General features: G+C 39.2%; 1 protein-coding gene across 1 annotated transcript in view; it reads left to right on the top strand.

Moving 5' to 3' along the window:
* LOC308184714 (pinopsin-like) overlaps positions 1–16,963 on the top strand; it is a 93,277-nt gene that overhangs the window by 48,473 nt on the left and 27,841 nt on the right. The gene's annotated exons all lie outside the window — the stretch shown is intronic.

A 16,963-nucleotide genomic window follows, 5' to 3' on the forward strand; every position in this document is an offset into this window, starting at 1 on the left:
TTTTAATATATACTGTAGCCCGTTTAAATATCAACACCATAACTCAGTGTCAGTATACTTTATAATTGTGCTTCAACACTATGTGCATTGTGCTCTTTCTGCAGAGAGCTGACAAAAATTTATTTAAATATGGTGAAGTTAATCACTTTTTTTCAAATGCTTAACTCTCTACTAGAAATGCCAACAGGTCCCTAACAGAGCTATTAGTGCTATAAAACTGACACCATCACTTAGGGAAGACCTAAGTGATGTTGGTGTCTCAATAGAAATCACTGACCTGCCTTAAAGCAAGCTTGGTGAACTTTGTTTCAGTGAAAAACACTGGGGGCCTGTTGCAAAGTCAGCGGCAAGTGTTCTGGAGGTATGCCCTTCTCGGATAAATGCTCTGTGCTATGGATGACTTTAACAATTGCCTGGCTTTTATAGTCTTATTTTCTGCCTAACTTCATGATCAAGGTAGTTACACAAAAACATCTTGAGGGGAAAAAAATATATTAGAAGAATTTTTTTTCCATTCTCTTCAGTAAGTGCCCACAAGATGAATTAACTGTGGCTATTACTTTCAGAGGAGAATTACTGGATTTCCATGTCAACAACATACAGGTAAACAAACAAAACAAACAAACAAAAAACATATTATTATTCTAGGAGCAAATATGTATATATAGACAGTGAAGTAAATAGGAAATCATGAGTGCCTCTTGAACATAAAGTGACAAATGTAATATCTGTTATTCTGAAAGACAAGTGCATTACAGAAGGGAGTTTAACTTAAAATTTCAGGAAAACCTTAGACACCAATAGCTGAAGTGTTCATAATCTCTAGCTTGTTTGTTTGTTTATTTATTTATTTATTTATTTATTTATTTATTTATTTATTTTAAGTAAGGCAAAGTCTACAACGAGACTGTACTCTTTATGCTAAATTCTGTATACTGTTCCCCTGTTGTTTCATGTGAGTATAAGGATGTTCTACCATCAACCTCCCGTTCTGCTCCCAACAGTGCCTAAAGCAGAAGATGTCTAGTGAGTGTGTGCACACCTGGCCAGTCTCTGTGGCTTATTCTCCCTGCATTCCCCAACATCCACTAACGTAATTATTTGGTCTAATATGTCCTACATTTTTACCTTAAATTGATCTAGGTTCTCTGATATATCTGCTACGAGTAATTCATGGATCTTCCCAGCATCTTTTGCAGTGAAAACTGATGCAAGGAATTCATGACACTTCTGTGAGAGAGCCTTCTCAACCCTTAGTACATCTTTTACACCTTATCACAGCCTCACCAGTTTTCTGTTTGTATTCCTGATAGATCCATTAACTGAAAATTTTCAACTGCTTCCTTTTTACAGATATCCCACTAAGTCGTGGTTGGGCCACAGCAACAAGGAGACAGAATTTATTTACTTTATAATTGTTATTCTTGGTCTCACCTAAACTCTAACCTAAATCTCTCCTCTTTTAGTTTAAAACCATTCTCCCTTGTCCAAGTCTTCTATGTCTGAGTAAGAAGTTGCTCTCCATCCTTTTTATAAGCCCCCTTTAAGTAATGAAAAGCTGCAATGAGGTCTCTGCTAAGCCTTCTCTTCTTCAGGCTGAACATCCCCAGTTCTCTCAGCCTTTCTTCATAGGAGAGGTTCTCCAGCCCTCTAATCATCCGCATGGCCCTCCTCTGGACCTTCTCTAACAAGTCCACATCCTTCTTGTGCTGGGGGCCCCAGACCTGGATGCAGTACTCCAAGTGGGGCCTCACAAGGGCAGAGTAGAGGGGGACAATCCCCTCCCTCATCCTGCTGGCCACTCCTCTGTTGATGCAGCCCAGGATGCAGTTGGCCTTCTGGGCTGCAAGTGTGAACTGCTGGCTCGTGTTAAGCTTTTTGTCCACCAGAACCCCCACGTCTTTCTCTGCAGCGTTGCTCTCAATGAGTTCTTCTCCCAGTCTGTGCTTGTGTCTGGGATTGCCCTGATCCAGGTGCAGCACCTTGCATTTAGACTTGTTGAACCTCATTAGGTTTATGAGGACCCATTTCTCAAGCTTGTCCTTTGGACAGCATCCCTTTGGATGGCATCCCTTCCTTCTGTTGTATCAACTGCATCACTCAGCTTGGTGTCATCTGCAAAGTTTTTGAGGGTGCACTCGATCCCACTATCTATATCATTGATAAAGATATTAAACAGTACTGGTCCCAAGACAGACCCCTGAGGGAGACCACTCATCACCGGCCTCCACCTAGGCATAGAGCCATTGACCACCACTCTCTGGGTGTGGCTTTCAGGCCAATTTCTTATCCACAGAATGGTCCACCCATCAAACCTGTATCTTCATTTTGGAGATCAGGATGTCATGTGCAATCATGTCAAAGGCCTTACACAGAAGTCCAGGTAGATGACATTGGTCAGCCTTTCCTTGTCAACTGATGTATTCACTCCATCATAGAAGGCTACCAGATTGGTCAGGCATGATATACCCTTGGTGAAGCCATGCTGGCTGCCCTGGAAAATGAAATAGAAAAGCAGAGAAATTCAGTCCTTTGACTCCACCAGCTGCTATTTATTTTAATGTGTATCTGACAAAGTAAAATAAACTCCAAGAATGCCTGATTTCTGAATACTATAATCCAACAGCTAGAACCCAAAATTTTGTGGAAAGAACTGACTGTCATATGTGACATTTGTTTTCAGTTAGCTAGAGAATACTTTATGACATGTTCATTATACTTTGTGATGCATATTTAAGTATTTCTGTTGCATTAGAAAACATTTCTTTCATTTTCTTTTCAAATGTTATGTCTAACATCAGAAAATAGAAAAGATTTGGCTTTATCTAGAGCTGAAAGTGTCATAAAGTGAAAGATAAGTATTTAAAAGCCAGTTTCACATCATTTTGGAATTTGGTAGGTGCTGTGTGTGATCTGTTCTTGCCCATGTCTTATTGTATATCGCAAGTCTATGGTAAAGACATACAGCTGCTGAATCTCACTTTTCTGTTAGCTGGGCATGGATAGACTCTGGTCACTGTTTATAGACATAACACTCCAAGACTTTTTTTTTTTCTTTTTTTTTTCTTTTTTTTTTCCATGTCATATTTCTGCCCTCTGGATGCCTTACTCTATCTGATATCTTCAGAACCCGTCCTATCAGTCACGTGTTTTTCTGAGGGTCTCTTGTTTCTCTTTGGGGGTGTCACAGCTTCAAAATCATGTGAAACCTCTGTTGAAGATTATGGATCTCTGCAAATAATGAAGCTTGCCTGTCTGAAAGTGTGAAAATCATTAGTGCTGCTAATCACTCCCACACACCGTCTTCTAGATCTTTCCTGTGGGGTGATGGCTGGCTGCCCAAAGTGGACAGGATTTTCAGGTCTTAGAGAAGGTTTCTGGCACTGTACATTTATCCAGACTGAGAGGTTTCATAGACCCGCTATCTTTCTCTTTTAATGGTCCCTGATATGAAGAACAATGCTACTTCATGGAGGTGATCATCAAAGTAGCGTTAGAGGGACAGTCAGAGTAGATGATCCCAGACTGAAGCTGTGATGGTTCTCCTACAAGTATACAAGTGCCATTAAGAAAGGCAGAGTTATAAAGACAGCGCCTGTAACATCAGACTAAGAAAACCGCTATGTAGGAATTTCTTGAAGAGGCTATATAATATGAGAATAGATGATAATTCCTCCATGTCTAATCACATATTCTTTATTTACCTATTCCCTGATGTTTCTCATTTTCTTTTCTTATCTTCCCCTTGTAGCATCAAATCTTTGATCTATTATTAGATCTTCGACCCAGTACTATGAATATCTCACTGCAATGCAATGTTTTATTTTATTATTATTACAAGGAGGATTTTTTATATTTTTTTCTTTCCTTTTTTTTTTTTTTTAAATAAATGTATTTATTCTTGGTAGATCTAAATAAACCACCCAAAGTACTTCATACACTTTGGTAATTTGGAGTAGCAACTGGAAATACAGTTTCTGAACATGTCAGGAACAATAACTAGTTCGTAGGAACTTCTCTGTGAATAATAAATCACAGAATCACAGAATGGCTGAGGTTGGAAGGGACCTCTGAAGATCATCTAGTCCAACCCCCCTGCCAAGCAGGATCACCTAAAGCACACTGCACAGGATGACATCCAGGTGGGCTTTGAGTATTTCCAGAGAAGGAGACTCAAAAACTCAAGAACTAAAACCTACTTCTCCATGTTTAGTATACCTTCACCATATTTATTAATATTAAAGAGTTTTGTTCTAAAAAAAAAATAAAACACCTACAAAACAAAACCCAACAAGACATTTGTGTCATTGATTCAGCTAACTTGGAATCATCTAAATGGTAGGCTTCTGTTTCCAGACTGTCTTGTGGGCTTCTATTAAAATGAGGAGAGGGAGACAGACAGATAGACAAAAACAGTCTTCCAGGTGGTGGAAGTCCTATGTCAGGCCTGTCTAAGCCTGTGTGCCCAGAACTACATAAAGGGTTCCCACCTTCTGTTTCTTGTCAGGACTTATCCTGTTTAGTTAGCAAAAGTTAAGTGCCAACATCCACAGGACTACAAAACAAATGGAAATATGGCTTGAAAAATTCCAGTGCTCTCACCTCTTTGTGGGTTTGAGGCCGTCTCTATGCATATAAGTCTGACATACCTGGATATATCATCAGCTAGTACAAGCTGACCAGGCACTGAAAAATATTTGTAACGTACCATGTAACCCTAACTCTCCCAAAAAGCAAGTGCCTTCTGTCCCTGCTGCATGTGTATTTGCATCTCAGTGATGCCTGGAAAGCTGTAGGAATCATTTTGTATTTGAATATGTACGATATCTGGAGATATTCTGCCCTCCTCACCCATCTAATAGTAGGGGATTTGGGATGAGGATTAGAGAGTATTTATGCAAGGGCTTTAGTCTTGTTTAGTCCTGGATTGTTTTGTGTTTAATCACAGCGTTCCACAAGCAGAAATTTCTGTACTGTCAAAGACTGCCTTACAGGATAATGTATTGAACTCATGAAAGTGTAATAGTTTGGTTCTGCTTACCTTGTCTTTTCAGTAATCTAAAACAAATAAGAAACTTTACAACAGTTTAAGTAGATGTTTCATAATGGGAAGTCTTAAAATGATACACAGTTTATAGAGGACTGTCTGTAACTCGCAAGCTGCGGAAAAGGAATTTGTCTTCATTTTCTGTGAGCTAAGGTAAGGATGTTTATATACACACAGACTGGGTATAACTCACTAAGCTAATTTCCCCTTGCTTACCCACTCTAACATATCGGAGTGAGGGCTAGAGAGACTTACCTTCAGGCAACACAGTTCTGAGTACACAGTCCCCTGAGGAAAACAAAATATTTATTCGTACACCTGAACTTCAGTCCTACTGCTTAAAATTAGTTAATTTAGTTTAACAGTTTACTTGAATTTCTCCCTCCTACCTGTCTTTCTGTGCTGAAAAAGAGGACTATATGCTATAGGGTGATATTAAAATTCAGGAGAATTTTGGGACTCCTGCTACTGAGATGGATTGAGGAATTCCAGACTTTGCAGTTTTGTTTTGTTGGTGGTGGTTTTGTTGTTTCTCTGTGTGTGTGTTTTACTGAACACGACCATGCCAAATGCATAATAATTTGAGGAAAATGATCTGTCATGTATATGTGAGTATGGAGGAGAATGCCGGAGGCCAGTTTCAATGTAATTGCTATATTTTTAAAGATGCCAATGAGAGGAGAACTTTGAAGCCACTTTGGATTTATATTCTGTGCACAGTCCACAGAATCTGAGAGCAAGGTCCAAGCACACATATTAGACTTATTTAAATATAAATAGATGCATGTCAAAAGCATACCCACACGTCCTTAATGCCCCCTTGCTTTCTTTTATATGTCAGTAGAAATTTTCGGGGGATTGGGAAGTGGTGCCTCAGTAAATACTGGAAAACTTGACCTCTCCCCAGGAATAGAGGTAATTTTGATTAGATGCTGAAAGACTGCTGATGTTTGAGTGATTTTAGCGTCTAATTTCACTGCAAGGATATCAGCTACTGATACAGAAGAATGGAAAGTTGAAGTTCTCCCCCACGTGTGATAGCCTTGGTGTAAAGTAGTGTTAAATGCGAGTGAGAACTTTATATATGCAAGCAAAATTGGATCTGGAGGAATTCCCAAGCTCCATTTTGTGGGAAAATAATATCCCAAACTTTTTTTTTTTTCATTCACACCCTAGTTTCAGAGAAAATATTTTTTTATTATTTAGGGTAGAAAAGGCTGTTGTTAATCCCATTCAAGAGGTGAACAAAACATTGAGTCATACTTGTGTCATATCTTTCTTCTCTAATCTTGGAAGACTCCTGTATAAGATTTTTCACACAATTATGGGCATATGTGTGTTTGTGTGTGCACCTTATGTAGTATATAATGTATAGTGTATCTGTTTATATAGCATACAGTGTATATAAACATGCAAATTCTATATATTGTTTATAATATGTACATATTTTTATATATATACAAATATATATATTCAGTCATACATACACTGACTTTTTCAGTGAGAAGGGATGGGTCATAAACCAAACTGCAAACATACCTGAAGGGTGTGGAGAAGGTTTCAATGTGTTCTGATTCCAACTAAATAAGTTTTCTGATCTCGGTTGACATTTGCTCTGACTCTTACATTTATTATTCTTGCAAAATATAAAACACAGCCTGTTATTTCCTGCTTTAGTTATATCAGTGTTCTAGTCTTTCAAAGTATTATTTTGGGTCAGCTATGATTGAAAACACTTTTTCTTTAGATACAGACCAATATGCACTCCATTTCCTATGTAGATAGTAACACTTTATTGCTTAGCATCATGTAGTAATTTTGAAACACGGAAAGAAATTTTCCACCTGTCAGTTCATCTATTTTTGAAGAGTTCAACTATATTTGTGATTTTACAGATATACATTCTGCAGACAGAATTATGTTTTCATTTTTCCATTCCCTTAATTTCAGCTGGGCTGTTAGATTCATCAAAGCCATGGCAAAAGTTATTAAAAACACATAGAAGTTGGTTATTGGAAGAGTAAATCTCTTACAGGTATAATTTGTTGGCAAACTATTTTTAAAACAGGAACCTTCAACTGAATTACTGGCTTGATTTTCTGAAAGTGGTCTCGGCAACTTCCATGGATTTGCTCAAGCCTTGTAGTTCTTTCTACCAGGTGCCCAATAGTGGCAGTCTGGGTGCTAAGTGTCACTTCAGGAAGTATTCTGGCTTGTGGTCATCGACATATGCACCAGAAACACCTTTTCTCCTTCAGACAGGTATAGATAGAATCACAGAATCATTTAGTTTAGAAAAGATCTTTAAGATCATCAAGTCTAACCATCACTTAACACTACCAAGTCCACCAATAAACCCAAAGCACTACATCGACACATCGCTTAAATATATCCAGATAACTGCAAAAATCCCTATGGCTTGGGATTGACTTTAAGCTACTTTAAATGAAAAGACCAGAAAAAACAACAACCGGTATTTGCTATCAGAATGGGCCCTGTGACATTCGGTTCTTCCAGGGCTCTGAACTTTTAATGCTGACCCATACAGATGGGACATTGCACCTTTCACAACTCCCTGGACCAGAGTCAGCTTTGACTTGACAGTTTGTCAGGTCAAAGTAGGTGTCTTCCTTGAGTAAGGAGGATTCATCCCCTCTGTAGGGAATGCTGGAAGCAGAGTAACATATCCTGCCTTTAAAGCTTTGAAGTTCCTTTAAGCCTTTACCATCCATAGGATATAATCTGGTTTTAAACTAATTCAGGCCAACATATTCTCATTGAGCCCACTGATAGGGATGTCAGTGTGAGTCAAGGCCAGTTAAAATACACTCACTAGAACTGGGCTTAGAAAAGCAATCAAATGCAAGAAAGTAATACACTTTGTGATTGCTATCAGTTTGTACAAATTAGACTTGATCACTTCAAGGGAATGGCTTTCTATCTATTACTGTCTAGGGACTTTGTATAAATAGGGTAAGGCATGTTAGACACACAAAGACTCAATAACCTTAATATTTTATAGCAAACAGTTTCTTTTGATCATTTTTTTCATAGAATATTAATTATATTTTAAAGAACTTTGAACAAAACCATTTTTTTCAACTGTCTCCAGATAGCAAACACAACTCACTGCCCTTTCAGTTTTCATTTTCCACATATCTTATTTTCTATACATCTTTGATTTGTTTCAGGCAGATAGGTGCCATGGAGGTGACACTGCAAATATCAGAGATAGCAGCTCTGTGCAGTGGCACCGTTACTGAAGGACATAGACACAAATAACATTTTTTAGAAGTGTATATCACCACAAATAATTTATCTGCTTAAATGAGCAGCCAGGGCTGGTGGCATTTCATCTTCATTTCACCTCAGAAGGATTATATATATATTTTTTTTCTTTATAGAGTACAGAGACTCAGTATTACTTTACTTGTTGCTGTGGTGCCTTCAGACCATTCAATGAATCAGTCACTATGCATGAGTCAGTGTCTTCTGAGGGCTGAGTTGTTTGGTGTGGGATTCTCAAAGCGTGCTGGAGGCATACAACATCTCCTGGCCCTGTACTTCCCTTACAAGGAACAGCGCCAGATGACAAAGGCAGTTGCTCAGGTCTGTCCGGCCAGGCTGCTGCATGGGTAGACACACTTTGCCCATGCTCCAGGTTGGTTGGGCATAAGGCAGCTCTAAAACTCATGAATCTGCATTAGCCCATTGTGGAGCCCAGTGCATAGGCTGGTAACTGGGAACCTGAGCTTGATAGTCACAGCTGAGTGAAGTGTGTTCTCAGCTTTTGCACTGGAATTGGCTTCAGTCCTGCCAACTCGGTGCATGGGAAGCCCAAGCTCATGCTTTTGTAGCCATCGTCCTTGCTGGGTAAGGCTCTAGAGGGAAAAGAGGTATGCTCCACTTGGGGAACACATAAGTGTCTAACGTACTTCTTTTTCTAAAACAAGACTGTCACACAAATAAAATGATAGCCATGTGTAATACACCTTTAATTTTCTTATCCACGTTGATGTTAGAAAATCCATTGTGAGGAAAGGGCAGGATAAAATATGAGTCATATATGATAGAAGTGACACCATGGGATGCTTGTTTGTGTGTATGTGAATGTGTTCACTGTGTAAGTCAAATTGCTGTTAAAAGCCCGTTAGCTAGCACAGTGAAATAATTCCTGCAACTAAGAGGATTATAGTGGTTCTTAAGTCCACAACAGAACTTCACTGATATTAGCAGCAATGGCTTTTATGCTTCAAGGGCAGTGAACGAAGTCCTAAGTTTTGTATTTAAAACATATCTTCACCTTGAGGCATTAAGATGACTACTCATTAACAAAAATTCCCAGTAAAGCCAGAGTTCAGCTGATAAAATATCCGTTCTATGGACTTCAATTTTTAGTCTTGACAGTGACATTAAAATAATTAACTGCAAAGCCCCTTGTGTGTTTTTATGGCTTCCTCCCTCTGTATTTGTTTGTATTAACTCATTATGTGGCCCCAACTGAGCAAAGTGCTCAGATGTATGCTTAAATCTCACTTCACTAGTGAACATGTGAGTGCAAATGCTTTGTAGAGTCAGGGCCCATTGGACAGTAAGATGACCTAAAGCAGATGTTTCTGTTTAGTCCCTGTTTCCACAGAGACTATGCATCTCACTCTTGTTTTGGACTTAGACACCTAAATGCTAATAAAGAAGTCATCGATTTTAATCCAGTGAGATCTGCTTTCTCATGATTGTCATTCTTAAATAACAATCAAAGTATTTAATCTATCTTAGTATTAAACCACAAAGTTCTAGAGTAGCCCACACTGAGAAGCAGATTTCTTGGAGATTCTCTTTCCTACATGTTTTTGGAGCTTTGATGCCTTTTTTTTTCTTTCTTTTTTCTTTTTTTTTCCCCTCCTTGTTTTTGCTTGAGGAAAGAATCCATGAAGATGGAAGAGGAGGAAGCTCATTAGCACTGACATTTGAGTCACTGCTTAGTTTGAGACATTCCTGGAGCTCGTGGAGGGTTATTCATACCAATATACAAAGAGAATTTTTAGTTTCCTTGTTAGAAAAAAAAAACAGAGAAGATGGTCTTACTTGATTGGTTTGTAAAGGAAGAAGAATGGTCTTTTTCCAGCTTTTTCCTCTACAACATCTCTTGCATTAAAATGTCTAGTTCCCTTCTGTTCATTTCAAGAAACTGTAGTAGGCTAAATGTTCAAAGATTGGCAGACTTCCCTCAGATGATTATGAATATTTAATTTGTCTCTGGTTTTGGTAGTACCGTTGAATATTTGATTATGTCAAAACAAGCACTCATAACTGACACATAAGAAGTCTGGCAACAAACACTGCTGCTCATAAATAGCCTTCTCTTTACAGTGCAGTTTTGGAGGAGTAAAGAAAACACAGTTATTTGCATGTAAAATGTACAGAGGCAGCTCCAGGAAAAATGTATCAGCCGTGATAAATAAACAAAGGACTTTGCACACGTTTCCATGTTACTTGTTTGGAGTGGGCTAGCTAAAGGATGATTAGAGCATCAACTACTTAGATTCAGAGTGTATGACTTTTATTATCTTCTACTTTAATAAATAGTTGGGGAAAGAGAAATTGATCTTGAAGGACAACATGAATAAACAACTCCTTTTGATTTTTAGGATGTTATGATATACATTTTCCTTCCTTGAAATGACTATGGATGCTGGGTTCTTACTATACAGTCTTTCTACCTTGTAGTTAGATGAATGGTGTGTCATATATTCTTCATAACCTTTCAAGATGTTCACAACTGAAAATGTCTGGGAGCTGTTAGAATACACGAGAAAGGCTTTATTAGAGAAAGAACATTACTGCAGTACGTAAGGAGTACAGACTAGGGTAAATGCAAAAAGAAAACACAGGAGAATTCATGAAAACAATCAGGCTTGATCTCCGTCACTAAAGTTTCCTCTTAATAACAGCTAACTTTAACATAATTTCCTTATTTTGTGTCTGAAATAAAACAAAACAAACCTCAGTTTGTTTCTAGATAATGGGAATATGCACAGTTGTACATGTTAGTGCCTTACAGGGGTGACATATATATACCTCTAGCATTTGGGGCCTTGCAGTTGCTTTTAAGATGCAGCAAAACAGCCCCTGTGTACACCCATTGCTCAGGTCTTTCCTGGTGCCAATGGCCTCCTCTGAGCATACGAAGTACTCCCTTGGCCCCACAATTCATGGCCAACTAAATCCACATGGAGCTGAGCAGGACTTGCGATAACCATATTGTTCCTTCCCATGCTATTGTTCTGTAACATTAACAGTGTCAATGCAATGACTGATCTGAGGCTGTTCTCTGAGGTTCATGGAGGAGTGCCCACCACAGAGACCTTTGGGGTCCTTTTCTTAAACCTCCAATGTAACGGATGCTCCACAGTTACATCAAAAGCTGTTAGCATCTCTTGTTGCTAACCCCTTCCATCTCCTACTATGAGCTTCCCTTTTTAGCGGTTCATGACCCCTCCAGACTTTGACAAGTGCCGCTGAAATTTTCCTTGCTCTGCACAGACCTGCCAGTTTCTTCTTTTCCAGCGCATGAAATAGTGCTTCATCCCATCACTTGGTGAGCAATATATCTGCTATTTCTTGTCAGCTGGGAGAGGAGGGGATTCAGCTTTTGAGGTCAACTAAGTAATGTGTCACTCAGGTCCCCTCTGAGCACATTTCTGCTGTTGCCTTCCTCCTCACTGAATGCCCCTGTGGCTTCTCCCGTGCTCTGTGACCTATCACATCTAATGTATCTGCTCAGCAGACTGCCATAGTCATCTAACCGTGGTGTCTTGCATGTCAGATTGAGTGGAAAAAGAGGGTGAAAGAGAGCATTGGATATATATGCGAGATTCAGTTTTACTACAGGGCAAAACAAGATGAGAGCTAATGGTGCCAGTCTTATGCTTAGTGCCTGAGATTAGACAAGCTTGACTGTTGCTACCTGAGGCTGATTTCTGAAAAAACAAAACACTTCTGCTACTTCTCAGAATTAAACTAGAGGAGACATATCATTTTCTCATTAAAAAAGAACGTCCCCCGGAAAACAAAACAAAACAAAACAAAACAAAACAAACAAAAAAAAAAACACTTTATTTTCCTTAAATGTAATGCCTTCCCTACATCAGAACAGGTCTCTCAAGTTTGCGGGAAATGTCGTTGTCCCAGAAAACACAGTTGAATTTACAGCAAATATATGTGTTTTCCAGCCAACCCAAGTACATACCTTTTGACCCCAATGGTCCAGTATTCCTTGTATGATTTTAAGATGTATTTTAGATTTCCTACGTATTTCAAAACTTTATTATATACACCCTATATCTTCACATTTACATTGGGCTTTACATATTCTAGCACATTATCTTAATCTACTTTTTGATTATCATCCTCCAATGTTCTATCATGTGTCTGTCCAGACACTAAGCATTTCTGGGAGGCACTTCCATTTGACTATTGAAAATAGAATGTAACAATTGTGTTAAATTGTCCAATGCTTTCAAAATAAGAAATAGAATCATTTTAATGTTAAATTGCCTGCTGCTTTTTCATCTGCAAAACTGTAATTTTTCTGTAGCTTTATTTTGCTTGAGGCCTTCCAGCACCTATAAACAGAACTTTTAAAGGTAACATCTTTTAAGGCAGGCTGCAAAGCTGCAAAGTGACAATGAAACCAAAAGTGTGTATATGCTTTTGAAAACAAAACTCCAGGGCCACTTCTACAGAGTAGTCTAAAACTTGTTGAAATCCTCTTGCATCTCATGTTTTATTAACGTATTCCAGAATTACCAGGGTGATATCACAATGTGGTGGGTTGACCTTGGCTGGTCACCAGGTGCCTACCCATCCATTTGTTCACTCCCCCCTCCTCAGCAGGACAGGGACAGAGAGTAAGATGAAAAAAGATGTGGGTCAAGATAAGGACAGGGAGATCACTCACCAGTTACCATGACAAGCAAAACGCATTCACAGAATCACAGAATCGTCTAGGTTGGAAGAGACCTCCAAGATCACCTAGTCCAACCTCTGACCTAACGCTAACAAGTCCTTCACTAAACCATATCACTAAGCTCTAAATCTAAATGTCTTTTAAAGACCTCCAGGGATGGTGACTCAACCACCTCCCTGGGCAGCCCATTCCAGTGCCTAACAACCCTTTCAGTAAAGAAGTTCTTCCTAATATCCAACCTAAACCTCCCCTGGCACAACTTTAGCCCATTCCCCCTCATCCTGTCACCAGGCATGTGGGAGAATAGACCAACCCCCACCTCGCTACAGCCTCCCTTAATGTATCTATAGAGTGCGATAAGGCCGCCCCTGAGCCCCCTCAACTTGAAGAAAATGAATTTAATTTATTGCCACTTAATTACAGAGTAGGATAGTGACAAATAAAAACAGAATTAAAAAAAAAAACTTTCCCCCTTTCCTTATTCCCAGACTCAACTTCACTCCTGATCCTTCTACCTCCTCCCCCTGAGAGGTGCAGGGGAATGGGAAATGGGGGCTGCATTCAGTGCATAAGGTTTCATCTCTGCCATTCCTTCATCCTCATTTCCTTCCCCTTCCCATGGGTCCCTTCCACAGGATGCTGTCCTTCACAGACTGCTCCAACATAGGTCCTTCCCATGGGCTGCAGTTCTTCAAGAACTGCTCCATCATGTGTCTGTACAGGCTGCAGGGGAAATTCTGCTGCATGCATAGAGCACCTCCTGCCCTCCTTCTGCATTGACCTTAGTGTCTGTGGAGTTGTTTCTCTCACGTTTTCTCAATCCTCTCTCCCACAGCTGCTGCAAAGCAGTTTTTACCCCTTTTAAAATACATTATCACAGAACATCAATGATGGGGTCAGATTTGGCCAGTGTCAGGTTCCTTTTGGAGCCAGCTGGAACTGTCTCTGATGGGGGCAGCCTCTTCTCTCTTCTTACAGAGACCACCCATGCAGCCCTCTGTCCACCACCAAAACATTTCGACATAAACCAAATACACATAAACACCCTGAGACTCTGCTGCTTGCCTTTACACCATCAAAACAGCTATGTATGGGCTGAAGTAGCTTAAAGAGATAGAAGAAAATAGCTTAATGGGACACAAGAGAAGAGAAAGAGACAGATGCTTTGGTACTAGAGAAAGAGCACTGAACTTTCGAGTCTCATGTGTAAACATGAGACCAAGGCAATATAGAATGAAACAGTTAGTAGGAGACTCGTGCCCAGAACACCATGAAAAAGTAAGATTACTGACACTTGGGAAGCAGATGAGTTACCTAAATGAAATATAAAATACATTTAACAGCTACAGCAGCTCTGGGCATCAAACAAAAAACTGAAAGAAGCATCAAATACATTTGGGATTCATCACAAAGGATGTGATCTTATCATACTTGTCTGCTCTGGAAAGCTGGGACACCCAGGTCATTTGGGATCAAGAGCCATTACGGAAGGACATATACTATGTTCCTTCCTCACTGTTTTTGTTGTTGTTGTTTGTTTGTTTGTTTTGCTATCTGCAGTTCCATACTTTCAATCTTTTCTCTGCAACAGTGAGAATGGAAATATACTTTTGAAAATAACTATACTTTCAAAAAAAGCCTGAAATTCTAACTTGCTCATCCCAGGAACTGGACTGTAAGTAAATCATATTATAGAATTATAATATGAGGTACATGAAAATCAGAATGATTGTATACCTTGGTGTAAACATGGAAGTGAAAGATTCCATGAGCATGACAGCTAACTAAATTTGCTTTCCAATGGGTTTGTCTCACGACAAATGAGTTTTTAAACTCAATTATAGAAGACTGCAGCAGAAGGTCATCTTTCATAGACCCTAGGGACACATGAATGTCCTGTTTTAGGAACAGCTGTGATCAGAGATTTCTCATTTTTAATGATCAGAAAAGGAAAATTAGAGGAAAACAAGCAAACAAACAAACAGCAGTGCTAAAATTAAACCTGAATTAGAGTAGATTTTCTGGTGTCTAACGAGTTCATCTCACATTACATTTTTCTTCTTAATGGGAACATCAGCGAGGATCCTTCTTCTCTAGTGACGTGAAGAATTCAGTATCAAAAACACTAAGTCAACCTCCTAAGTTTCAGAACATCACTCAAATTTGTAAGGAAGATATTGGAACCAACAGACAGACCTATTAAAACAGACACAGCGATGATATAGGCTTCCCTTCTTAACGAAATGAATTAAAGATGTAAAAACAGAAGGATGTATAACAAAATTCTTGCACAATCTTTTCACATTTACACTTCTTTCCTTCCCTTATTTCTCATCTGTAGTTCATCTGTGCACAGAGTAAACTCTTGCAAACTCTTTAGGACAGAGATCTTATCTAAACAAAGAGGGAAAATGTGCTGACCGGTGCTACTGCCTTTATTGAAGATCTTTACTGAGCTAGGACTTCGCATTCCTGGGTTAATTGTAAGCTTGCAACATAGCTGAAGCCAGCAAGAGATCCTGTATTCTGCAGACAAAATTGCCATTAGTCACGAGAAATTTAGCTCAAGTAAGCAGGACAGGATTGGACCATTATCTATTATCAATCCTCTTGTCAAGCTAAAGTAATTATGAGATACAAGTTCTTTTCTTGAAAAAAAAAAAGTCTCCAATGTTTTCAGAACGGACAAATTATATTTTGCAATTTATTATTATTTTTTCTAATCCATTGGAGACTACACAGAAAAAAAATACTTGATAATTTTTGGTAAACTAAGTCTGTGTGCATTTTGTTTACTTCCAACACGAAAATTTCTACTGAAATTCCAGGTAGAACCAATCACTCCAGAAGACTAGAATCATAGTTAACTAAAACCAAGTGTTACCATATCACTTTGTCTTCTATATATACTAACACAGGTACTATATATGTTTTATACTCACAGTCTAATACATAATCAAATATGTTATTAAAAAATACCCACATCACAAAGAGGTATGTAAAGCTTCCAGTATTCACACTATATTAACATGTGAAAGTTGCACACCTGGCCACAAGAGATGACATTAGACTCAAGTAATTAGTGGCTTCCTCTTTTTCCTTTCTCCCTTCCCCCTTCCCTTCCCCCTTCCCTTCCCCCTTCCCTTCCCCCTTCCCTTCCCCCTTCCCTTCCCTTCCCTTCCCCCTTCCCTTCCCTTCCCTTCCCTTCCCTTCCCTTCCCTTCCCTTCCCTTCCCTTCCCTTCCCTTCCCTTCCCTTCCCTTCCCTTCCCTTCCCTTCCCTTCCCTTCCCTTCCCTTCCCTTCCCTTCCCTTCCCTTCCCTTCCCTTCCCTTCCTTTTTGTTTTCTTTTTTTAAGATAAATTTTGCTTGCATTTCATTTCAAGGAGCTGCATTTTTGCTTATTTTGTAGTTTGTAGTTTTACCTGCACTTAGTTCCCTTGGGTGCAGTTTATTCTCAAGAACTGCACTTTGAGGCAAAGAGACCTTAAAGTGGATATAAATAACATCTGGCTGAGTACAGACTCGATTGATTTATTTTAAACGTTTGAATACTTCCTGAAATCCTGCTGGCTCATCTGGATTTGCTAAACACATGCTGGGGGGAAGTTATGGAATTAACCATAACCTTTGGAGACCAGTTTGCTGAGGCTCTATCTAGAGCTGTTGGAGAGAGACTGGAACCAAAATTAGCTTCCTTGAAGAGTTTGTCTTTCTCTGCTGGCTGCAAAGATGTTTAGGAAGATCAGCCAGTGTTCAGTAGTAGTCTGCAGGGAAATGTATTTACACCAGGGGTTAAAAATAACATCTAGACATTAATGTTTAACCTCCATCTTAGGACTCTAGACTCCAAAAGGACATGATGCATTAGTCCAGAACAGACCAAAGAAGAAAACATTTTGAAGTGCAGAGAGGCTTTCAATACTTCCTCATCAAGGCTGGATGTGTCC

This window comes from Anser brachyrhynchus, assembly GCF_964034855.1.
Source record: "Anser brachyrhynchus genome assembly, chromosome: 1".
Taxonomy (NCBI): domain Eukaryota; kingdom Metazoa; phylum Chordata; class Aves; order Anseriformes; family Anatidae; genus Anser; species Anser brachyrhynchus.